Source organism: Phoca vitulina, unplaced genomic scaffold (genome assembly GCF_004348235.1).
Source record: "Phoca vitulina isolate PV1807 unplaced genomic scaffold, GSC_HSeal_1.0 scaffold25, whole genome shotgun sequence".
NCBI lineage: Eukaryota > Metazoa > Chordata > Mammalia > Carnivora > Phocidae > Phoca > Phoca vitulina.
Genome location: NW_022589728.1, coordinates 14,775,555 through 14,786,435, shown reverse-complemented (window position 1 = coordinate 14,786,435; position 10,881 = coordinate 14,775,555).

Below are 10,881 nucleotides of genomic sequence, written 5' to 3'. Positions count from 1 at the left end.
TAGGTTTGTGTCAAAAGTGATAAGTGCTAAGGAGAACAGAAAAGCAAAAAATGGGGTTGGAGAAAGGAGATGATGGGCTAAGGCATGGGAGAGCCAGATTGTGTGGGGTGGTCATCAGGGAAGGCCTGTACAATAGGGTAATATTGAGTAAAGACTCTATGGAGAAACCAATCTATGCAAATATCTGTGGAAATGACTATATATATATATATATAGATAGATAGATATATGGAACAAAAATTGTAATTGTACTTAGATGGGGAGCATGCTCTATTAACTATATTTCTTATTTTCTGTATTCCTGATGCTCTGGCATCTGGGCCCTTGCCATTTCTGGAGAGACTGACCCTCCCATGATTAGTTTAATTTCTAGAGATAGCAAACAACTCACCCTGAGAGCACATCTATTTCATATGCAAATGAACCAATCCAAACTCCTTGCTCCCAGCCACTTTCTTTATTGGGCTTTTCCACTCTGGGCCAATATTTCCCAGTACTAATTATCCCAGGAGCAGGTATCAGACAACTAGAGACAGCCCCTATTCCCCAGATAACACTGAAATTATACAAACTCGCCAATCCGAAACCTGCTTAATCTGTTTTGTTTTGCCTTTTCCTGCAAAAGCCACAATAAAGGCACTTGCCCTTGCTTTTCCCTCACTCCTGCCTCCTGGCTGGCCCTGGTATTCTTTTGTGTGGCCCCACATGGCATGCCAAGCCTTCTGCTTCTAGAGAACTGTGAATTAAAATTTCTTCCTCCATGAGAGTCATTTCTATGGGTGCATGACTTATCATCTCCCTGATTAAAATAAATCTAGGGTACGTTTTAAAACACATGCCTAGTGTATTCAAGGAGCAGTAAGAAGGCCAGTGTGGCTGGAGCCAACTCGGTGGCAGGGATGGGGGGGCAGGGAAGATAAGATGAGAGAGGGAAACAAAGAGCCACCTCCTCTACAGCCTTAGAGACAATGACAGGAATATTAGCTCTTCTGCTGAATGAAATAAAGAGCCATTGAGAGATTCAGAACAAAATGACATGATTTGACTTATATTGCAACAGGACCAATCTGGCTGCTATGTTCATAACAGACGGAAGGGTAGCAATGGCAGAAGCAGGGAAATAATTTATTTACAACAATCTGGGTAAGAGAGGTTGGTGACCTGGACCAGGATGGTAGCAGGAGACATAGCAAAAAGCTATTGAGTTCTGGGTATGTCTTTTTTTTTTTTTTTAAGATTTTATTTAATTATTTGAGAGAAAGAGAGAGAGAAAGCAGGAACAGGGGGAGGGGCAGAAGCAGGCTCCCCGCGAAGCAGGGAGCCCAGCACAGGGCTCGATCCCAGGACCCCAAGATCATGACCTGAGCCAAAGGCAACCTAAAATCATGACCTGAGCCAAAGACAGACGCTTAACTGACTGAGCCACCCAGGCACACCCTGTATATAAGTCTTTTAAAAGTAGAGTCAGTAAGGATTTGCTGATGGTTTGGTGTGGGGTGTAAGACAGAGAGAGAGAGAAAGAAGTCATAGATGACTGTAAGGTTTTTTGACATGTGAAACTATAAAAATGTAGTTATCATTGCCTGAGATGGCAAGAACTGCAGGAGGAGCATATTTAGGGCTTGGGAAGGCGGCTGCAAATCAGAAATTCAGTTTTGGATGCATTAGATTTGAGATGGCTATTACACATCATTAATTTTATGATTAACTACAGCAAGCAGAAATAGGTAGAAATATATCCTATTTAAAGGATGATGAAGTAATCTTCCATGTTGGAGAGGCTCGTGTGGCAATATCTGTGGGTGACCCCCAGCCAATAGCCAGCTAGAAACTGAGGTCTTGATCACCATGGTCTGAAGGAACTGAAACCTGCCACCAACCCCGTGAGCTTGGATACCCATCCTGATTCCTCAGTCGAGCCTTCAGATGAGACCCTGGGGTCCACTGACACCTTTATTGCAACCTTGTGAGAAATCCTAAGTTAGAGGACCCAGGCATGCTGTGCCCAGATTCCTGACCCACAGAAACTGTCAGATAATAAATGTGTATTGTTTTAAGCTGCTAATTTGGGGGTAATCCGTTATGCAGCTATAGGTAGCTAATACAAGATCATTAGAATGAATGTAGATAGAAGAGAGAACTGGGGTTGGCCCTGGGCACACACCACTGTGTGGAAGTCAGCAAGATAAAGAGGAAGGTGCGAGGAGACCAGTAGTCTGTGAAGGGGAACTAGGAGCCTATATGACTAAGGGTTCAACAAGGAGGAGGAAATAATAAATGGTCAAGGGCTATCGGTAAGTCAGAGAAGATGAGGTCTGAGAATTTGTCGTTGGAGCTAGCAATGTTGAGATTATTACTACAGTAAACACTACATAAACAGTAGGGCAAAAAACAATTGTAAACCTTAACTTCTTGAATAAAGATAGCCAAAATTTCATAAATGAGGTTGCCTTGAAGTAAGATATAGTTATTTCTATTCCTGCCTACCACCATTGATCATAAAATTTTAATCCTGGAAAAGAATTCAGGGATTTTCAACTTCAAATACCTCCTTCATAGATGAGCACAATGAGCCAAGTGAATCATTCAAGGTCACAGAGTCAGCTGGTCAGGAATCAAAATAAGACTAAAGAGGTCTTCACCTACTGCTCTTTCTGCTACAGCACAAGACCTCTGTGATTTCCTACTTCAAGGTGATGATTAAAAATCCTAACTGCTGTATAGCAGTACTAAGTATAACTAACCTCTCTTACTTGAAGTCTAATTTATTTGTGCTTTCTTATATTTAAAATTTTGTAAAAGTGTTATTAGGAAAAAGTCTGTGGGACATTTTTTTTAATTTGTCTTACTGATGTATAGTTGACATACATTATCATATTAGTTTCAGGTGTACATGGGATATTTTTTAAACCATTGAGAGAATCAACATGTAAAAGACACAAAAATATTGATATGGGAGGTCCCAAAATTTAATTTAAAAGCTCAATAAAGCCAATAAGATGGTTTCAATGAAAACAAGTGTCAATGCTTGCACCATTTTAAAGAACACTCTACAAGGGTCATCTTTAATATATGAAATCATTTGCTTCACAACATTTTTCAGACATAGTGAATATCTTGCTCATTTAATCATTACTGTTGCTTTCATGATGCTAAAATGGAGGCTCCCTGAGAGTGGGGATTTACAAGTCCTGCTCACCTCTGTATCTCAGTGCATATAATAGTTCCTGGAAACTAGCAGAAAGGAAAATATACCTGTAGGATGAATGAATGTTCACACTGCACATCGAACAAGCTGAGTGAGGGTATGTACAGCAGAGGGAAAAGCATGGACACAGCCCGAGAAGTCTAAGAGTCCCTGACACTTTTGAAGATGGTGAGGGGCGCGGGTCCCTGGACAGAGGTGATTAAGAGAGAGTGGAGGAAACACAGCCTGTGGGGTGGAGGAAAGCAAGTGCACGTGGTCCTCGAATGGCAGATGAACAGCGCTGGTCTCCATTCTAAGTCCTCAGGAAGCCACTGGAGATTTATGAGAGGAAGAGTAATAAACATAGTAAGACATGGATTTTAGAAAGGACTCGGAATGAAAACAAGACAAAATGTTGAGACAGGAAGCAGGGAAATTTATTAGCATGCTTTGAATTGATTTTTAAAAATAGGTCTTGAGCCATAGCAATGATCAAGACATTTGCTCCCAAGGAAGTGACAGTGCAGTGGGGAGGTGGACATGTAAACAGGTGGCCCCAGCACCACATAATAAATGCAATAAGTGGAGAAAACCCGGAATGTGGTGGATGCAAAAAAAGAGGTTCTGAGCTCAGTTTTAGGTGCAAGTGACATCTGCCCTGAGACATGGCAGAGGTATGGAAGCATCAGCCCTGCAGGCGGTGGTTCCCTGGAACAACAGCGCCGCCGTCCGAGAGGGGTGAAAGGATGCACCGTGGGAACAGAAGGCAAGAAGGGTTGGAGCACCTGGGTGGCTCAGTCGGTTAGGCATCCGACTCTTGGTTTGGGCTCAGGTCATGATCTCAGGGTCCCTGATCTCAGGTGAGATCCAGCCCCTCATGCATCAACAACCCCCACCCCACGGAGTCTGCTTGTCTCTCTCCCTCTGCTCCTACCCCCACTCGTACTCTCTTTCTCTCTCTAATATAATAAATAAATCTTAAAAAAAGAAAACAAGAAAGCAAGAAGGCATCAAGGACCATTCAAACTACAGTATCAGAGGGGGAACCTGGCTGGCTCAGTCAGTGGAGCATGGGACTCTTGGTCTTGGGATCGTGAGTTTGAGCCCCACACTGGGTGTAGAGATTATTTAAATAAATAAATAAATCTTAAGAAATAAAACCACAGCATCATAAAGATTCTGTGAGTGTGAACATGGTGGGAGACAGAATATTTCCAGAACCCCATTACTCTCTGGCAGGCACCTTCCCAGGCTCTACTTCCATCCCCACAGCCACTCCCACACCCATCCCCAGAGGTAATTAGCACCCTACTCGTCATCACCATAGATTGTTTTTTTTTTTTTTTTAAGATTTTATTTATTTATTTGACAGAGAGAGAGCAGAAGAGTACAGGCAGGGGGAGCAGCAGAGGGAGAAGAAGAAGCAGGCTCCCCACTGAGCAGGGAGCCCAATGCAGGGTTTGATCCCAGGATGCTGGGATCATGACCTTAACCAACTGAGCCACCCAAGTGCCCTAGCCATACCATAGATTAGTTTTGCCTATTTTTAAATTTCATATAAGCAGAACCATACAGCAGGGCCTTTATTTTTGTCCGGGTGGTAGTTACACAAGTGAGCATATACATAAAATCACGTTTATGTTTAATATTTTTGTGTCATGCTATATGCATATTCTACCTCAATTTTTAAAGCAGTAGAGGGGGAGGAAAGGAAAAATAAAAAATGACTTGTAGGCTGGGTTCCTCAGGTTTCCACCAGACACTGGTTTCATAGGATGTCAACAGGGGTTAGGTTTAAAAGGGGGCTTCTTGTTCAAATAAGCTTGGAGAAATGCTGGGCTAAATTGAGTCAAACATTTTGCTGTGCAAGTCTTCTCTGAGTTTTTGCTACATTAGTAAGTAGTGAATCTTCAAAGGGATGATACATATCCAGAATTTCTCACACATTTTTTGTGGAGTATCTCTCAGAACTCAGATTTTAAGCAACTCACTTTGGAAAAGTTCTCTAATCTGTACACTGTGAGAAATGGATTATGTGAAATTGGAGCTGGTCTGGGAGGGAAATAACTCTCTCGGGCATATTGCATTTGAGGTGCTGGTGGGTGAATCCATCAGGCACCAAGAGTCCAGGATGTAGCTGAAATACAGGAAAGGCATTCCGAGAGCCATCCGGCCTGGGGATGTATTTTGAACTCTGACATATGATTTATGTTTGAAAATCTGTGGGTAAACATGGATTACATCCTCTAGAAGACATGTCAGTTGAGATATTCCCAGGACCAGGTGGATAGCTGGACAGAGGGAAAGGGACCAGGAAAGTGACAAAGAGGACTTATGGAAGAACAGGGCTTGGCTTTGCATAAAGTTGATGCAAGAGGACGATGCCCCTCCTCCCAGAAACAATACATGTTCAATGCCTTCAAGCTCAGTTCTCTCTCATCTTAAGCCTTTTATGCAAAGCTCATCCCAAGAGCCAGAACTCAGAGCTCCTTCAGTGTCTTTGGAGTTCTTGTCACAGGGGTCAGATTTTTACAAGATTCTTTACTTCGTGAGAAGAGAAGCTAAGTATCCACAATACAGCATATACTTTCTTGAGGTGTTATTGAAACAAACACACGGTTCTTGAATAAAAACACTTCTACCAGTCTAACAACTGGTTAAGTAAAAAAAAAGGACGGACAATATGAGTGTGGGTTTATTCACATTCTATTCTCAAAAAAGACAAAGAAATATCATTTGAATTAAATATTTCATATACCTCGTCTACTTAATTAACTAGTTATACCAGTTATTTTATATGTTGCCGTCATTATTAGCAGATATATCAAGATTTGCACATAGAATCCAGTGAAGATGGATTTAGATAGGAAGGTAAAAGTTAAGAAAAAGGAAAAAAGAAAACTAGTCAGGAAGAGGCGGCAATGAGGTGAGAAAACTTTGCTAATATTTTATGAAAAATTTAGAAAAGCAAGATTTTTGTAATACCAAAGAGACAACCAATAAAGATCTTATTTCTTCCATCTGACTAATCTGGGAGCTGCAGAAAATGTCGTTCATTTTAACCATCTTGAAAAAAAATGATCTTATAATATGGCCATCTGTTGGCATATGACAGATACAGCATTCCAACGATGCAGATAATGAAGCAAAAATACCGAAAATTAAAGGGACAGATGTGAAAAACTCACACACTCATTTGGCTTACCATTTCACATCTGTTCTCTCAGACCTTCCCAGTAACACAAATCTAACTCCTAAATTCAATATCTTGAAATGTTATGCTCTGCAGCAGCTACATGCCAATGACTGACTGAAGATCAATTCATTCCAACACATCATGTGTTTTCTCATCAATATTGGGAGTCTTCTAGCCAAAACTCAGTTCCTGCTACCAAGGGAGAATCCAGGTAGGTATACCCAGGTGTACATTATACTACATTTATTTATCTGTGCTTTTAACAATTTGCTTCACTGGCATCCATACGTTCTACTTACCGTTCTAAGATTATTCATGTTTTTGCTTGGCAGAAAGATAAAAATAATAAGACTATTAACCAATTCCTGCATAATGAATGTATAATTATGCTCATTTAAACATTGGATCTCTTTTATAGACTTTTAAAATTTTAGACCATATATTGCCTACTCAAAAAATTTAGTTAAAAATGCAAAACAACAAAAACAAAAAGAACCATAGTCTCACCTTCTACAAGAGCTCAGTGAAAAAGAAGAAAAAAATGTAATGAAATAAATATATAATTGTTTTACAACACTTGCCACACATTTGCTGGAGCAAACCCTTTCTATGTACCTTCACCATCGGGGCAATGTTGTGAAGAGATATGTTCCCCAGGACAGAGCCCACAGACCACTGGGAGCCCTCATCTGTATTCTCCCCCCACACCCCAGCTTTTTGGAGATATAATTGACATATAACATTGTGTAAATTTAAGATCAAGGCATACAACATGATGATGTGATACATGTATATATTATGAGATGATGACCACCATGAGATTAGTTAACACATCCATGACCTCACATTTGCCATTTTGTGTGTGTGGTGAGAATACTTAAGACCTACTCTCTTAGCAACTTTCAAGTAGGCAATACAGTATTGCTAACTAGGCTGTACATTAAATCCCCAGAATATTTACCTTAGAACTGGAGTTTTGTTCCCTTTGATCAACATCTCCCATTTCCCTCTCTCCCCCAGTCTCTGGCAACCTCCATTCTACTCTCTGTTTCTATGAGTTTTGTGTGTTAGTTGTTGCTATTGTTTTTGATTCCACATATAAGTGAGATCACACACTATTTGTCCTTCTCTATCTCTCTGTCTGACTTATTTTACTTAACATAATGCCCTCAAGATCCATTCATGTTGTCACAAATGGCAGCATTTCCTTCTTCTTTTATATACCACATTTTCTTTATCCATTCATTTCTCAACTGACACTTAGGTTGTCCTCCGTACCTTGGCTATTGTCAATAATGTTGCAATGAACATGGGGGTGCAGATGGTGTTTTCATTCCCTTAGGATACACACCCAGAAGTGGGATCGCTGGAACATATAGTAGTTCTATTTTTAATTTTTTGAGGATCCTCCATACTGTTTTCCATAGAGCTGAACCTGTTTACATTCCCACCAAGAGAGCGCAAAGATTCCCTTTCCTGCACATCCTTGCTTAGCTGTATTCTTGATAGCATGAGGATTCCTAACAAAATATTTAAATTTGGTATCTCCATTAAACTAAGAGTCTTTCAAAAAGTAGTAAAAGTGTATTTTGAATCATATGGATAACAACCTTATAACCTAATCGGGCCAAGAAACACTGTTTTTCTTTTAATAAGTTCTGTCCATTACTACAATTTGAGAACCTCGGTAAAGTGCCTATCTTAGCATGTTTTTATGAATGTAGGCACCAAGTTGCTCTACATCAAAGGCTAATGCAAAATCAACAGAAGTGAACTTAATATGGAAATCCTGCTTTTCAGCCAAATGAAGACCAAAGACATCAAAGGCTACAAGACAAAAGGCTTCACAGCGGTTCAGTTGGTAGGGAGAAAGTGGCAGAATTGAACTATCACAGGGCAGGTGGTAGAAGAGTTACACTGATTTCAAAAGCTCTTATACCTTTAGTAATCAGCACTATATTCAGCCTTTAAAGAGCAAAGCAACGATGTCATATACTATCAAACATATACTTAATTTTCAGCCTATGGAAATTTAGTAACATTTAATAAAAATAACTTACATCCATAATAGGGATCCCAGAATCCCCTCTCTCCACCCCTGCCCATTAAAGGGGTTAGACGGTCCTTAAGCTTGCGAAAAACTTGTGTCGATGTTATGGCCACAACTTTGGGATGTACCAGCCTGGGGTCCCCTGGGCTCTGGCTCTTACTAACTGTCTGACGTAAAATAAGTTATGCGACTCCTCGCAACCTGTCTTCTCACTCGTGCCATGCCACTAACCACTAGCCTCAGAGTTTGTCAGGAGGATGGCATGCTACTGCATTTGTCTGTGTCACAGGTGTTTAAAACAGACAAGCACAGAGCTATCCTAGTCCAAGATCTCAATATACACTAGTAATTTTGTATTATTATTTATTCCTCACAATAAAGCCTCAAGGCAGAAGTTTGGGGTTTTTTAAAGATTTTATTTATTTATTTGAGAGAGAGAGAAATAGGGGGAGAACGCATGAGCAGGAGGAGAGGGAGAAGCAGACTCCCCACTGAGCAGGGAGGACCTGATCCCAGGACCCTGGGATCATGACCCTAGCCGAAGGCAGACATTTAACCAACTGAGCCACCCAGGAGCCCCAAGGCAGAAGTTATTGAGCCCATTTTCCAGGTGATGAAACTGAGACTCAGAAATTTCTAGTACCCATGACACAACAAAGAGCTGAGGGCTGCAATTCAAGGTCAGGTCTGACGGGTTCTGAAGCCTGTAATCTTGCCACTATATCAGAATGCTCTTCAGGAAGTGGCCCAAGAATCCTCATTCTCTGCAGCCATCAGTCAGCCCCACCTGCTAGACTTCTCCTTCGTTACTAGAATCTGGGCCAGCACTTCAGACTGTAGTGTCCCAAGGTGACCAGGACAAGCAAAGTACCAGTGATAATCTAAGCAAGTGTGGCCTCCCTTGACAAGGCAGAAATGGCCGGGTTCTAATGAGATCAAAGGTCTTCTGCTCCATCTCTTCCTCAGCCTCCTTGAGCTGCAGGAAGTCATGAGCAGAAATCTGTCAATGACTTATCTCCCTTCAATCAGATGGCCTGTGGAGATAAGCAGGCATGAACATTCAATATGTTTCCTTCTTCCTGCCGGAGAATCTCCCTAGTTATCTGTTATGATTAGAGGATTTGTTATTTCCATTACCACAGTAAAGATAAATAGTTGTGGGTTGTTTTTGTTTCTGGAGACACCTCTTCTATACCTTGAGGTACCCTCAAAAGTCAACTGGGGAAGCTAATGGGTGAAGAACTGGATATATAATGAATGTGGTGGCTTACATTTCAGATGTTACACCGTCTTCTCTACACAACAGGGAAATAAAATTCTCTAGACTATCAAATGTGACAAGTCTGCAGTAACAGTCAATCCTTTTTATTTCTTGTCATTAAATGTGCTCTGCATCAGTATAATACGTAATAATTGTCCATGAAATGGAAGCCTTCAGACTGACTTACTTTCAGTGAAGGGGAAATAATAGAGATTTGCAATGTGGAGTTATTAGTGGTGATGATGAGGAGGAGGAGGAGGAGAAGGAGAAGGAGGAGGCAGTATTTTTGAAATGTCCTGTTTCAAAAAACTAAAGGCAGGCTATAAAAAAAGGCTTGACCATAATCAGTGAGCAAGGACTCTACAGCCATTTCTTTTTTAAATAAACTCTTACAACCTTAATGGACCTTTGTCCAATTTTTGTAGGATTCCTATTAGTGGCACGAGACACAGTATGGACTGGGAGACCTAGATAGACCACAAACACTCCTCTTTGCTCCCATTGACACATGGAAACACTGAGGCGTATCAGGGTGACAAGGCTTATGCAATGAACCCATCCTACTCTCCCATAATGTCAGAATCAGCTTTCTAGAAGTTATATTACAGCTCTATGACACACACTCAGCATTTATGTCAGCCTATGTCTCAGGGACATGTGAAGGCGCTGGGAATGGCATACGAAGGACACAAGTCCCAAGGAGATTGCAGCAGGTTGCACTGGCCTCTGCAATATAGTATAGTAACAGTGGGAGCTTCTGTGGGAGCCCCTAAGAGGAAAGTGCCATCTAAACTGAGACCTGAAGGTTGAATGGGAGATGCTCAGGTGAAGAGAGAATCAACAGGAAGAGTGTTTTGGGCAAAAAGAACATCGTGCACTAAAGCACAAAGGTGAGTGAGAGAGCGTGGTGCTGAGTTTGACAAAGGGTAGGTGATTCAGGATGCCTGGAGGGAGGAGCCGGTGGGAAAGGGAGAAGTGAGGCCTGAGAGCTAAGGAGATGGCAAAGTCAGAAAAGAAGGCCTCGGAAGCCTTATTAAGGAATTTGGTGTTTGGTCTAAAGGTATCAAAATGTTTTAAGAACGGAAGTCACATAAGTAGACTAGCAATTTAGAAATATCGTTCTGCAAGTAAGGAAGAGAAAGAAGAGAAGAGAAGAGAAGAGAAGAGAAGAGAAGAGAAGAGAAGAG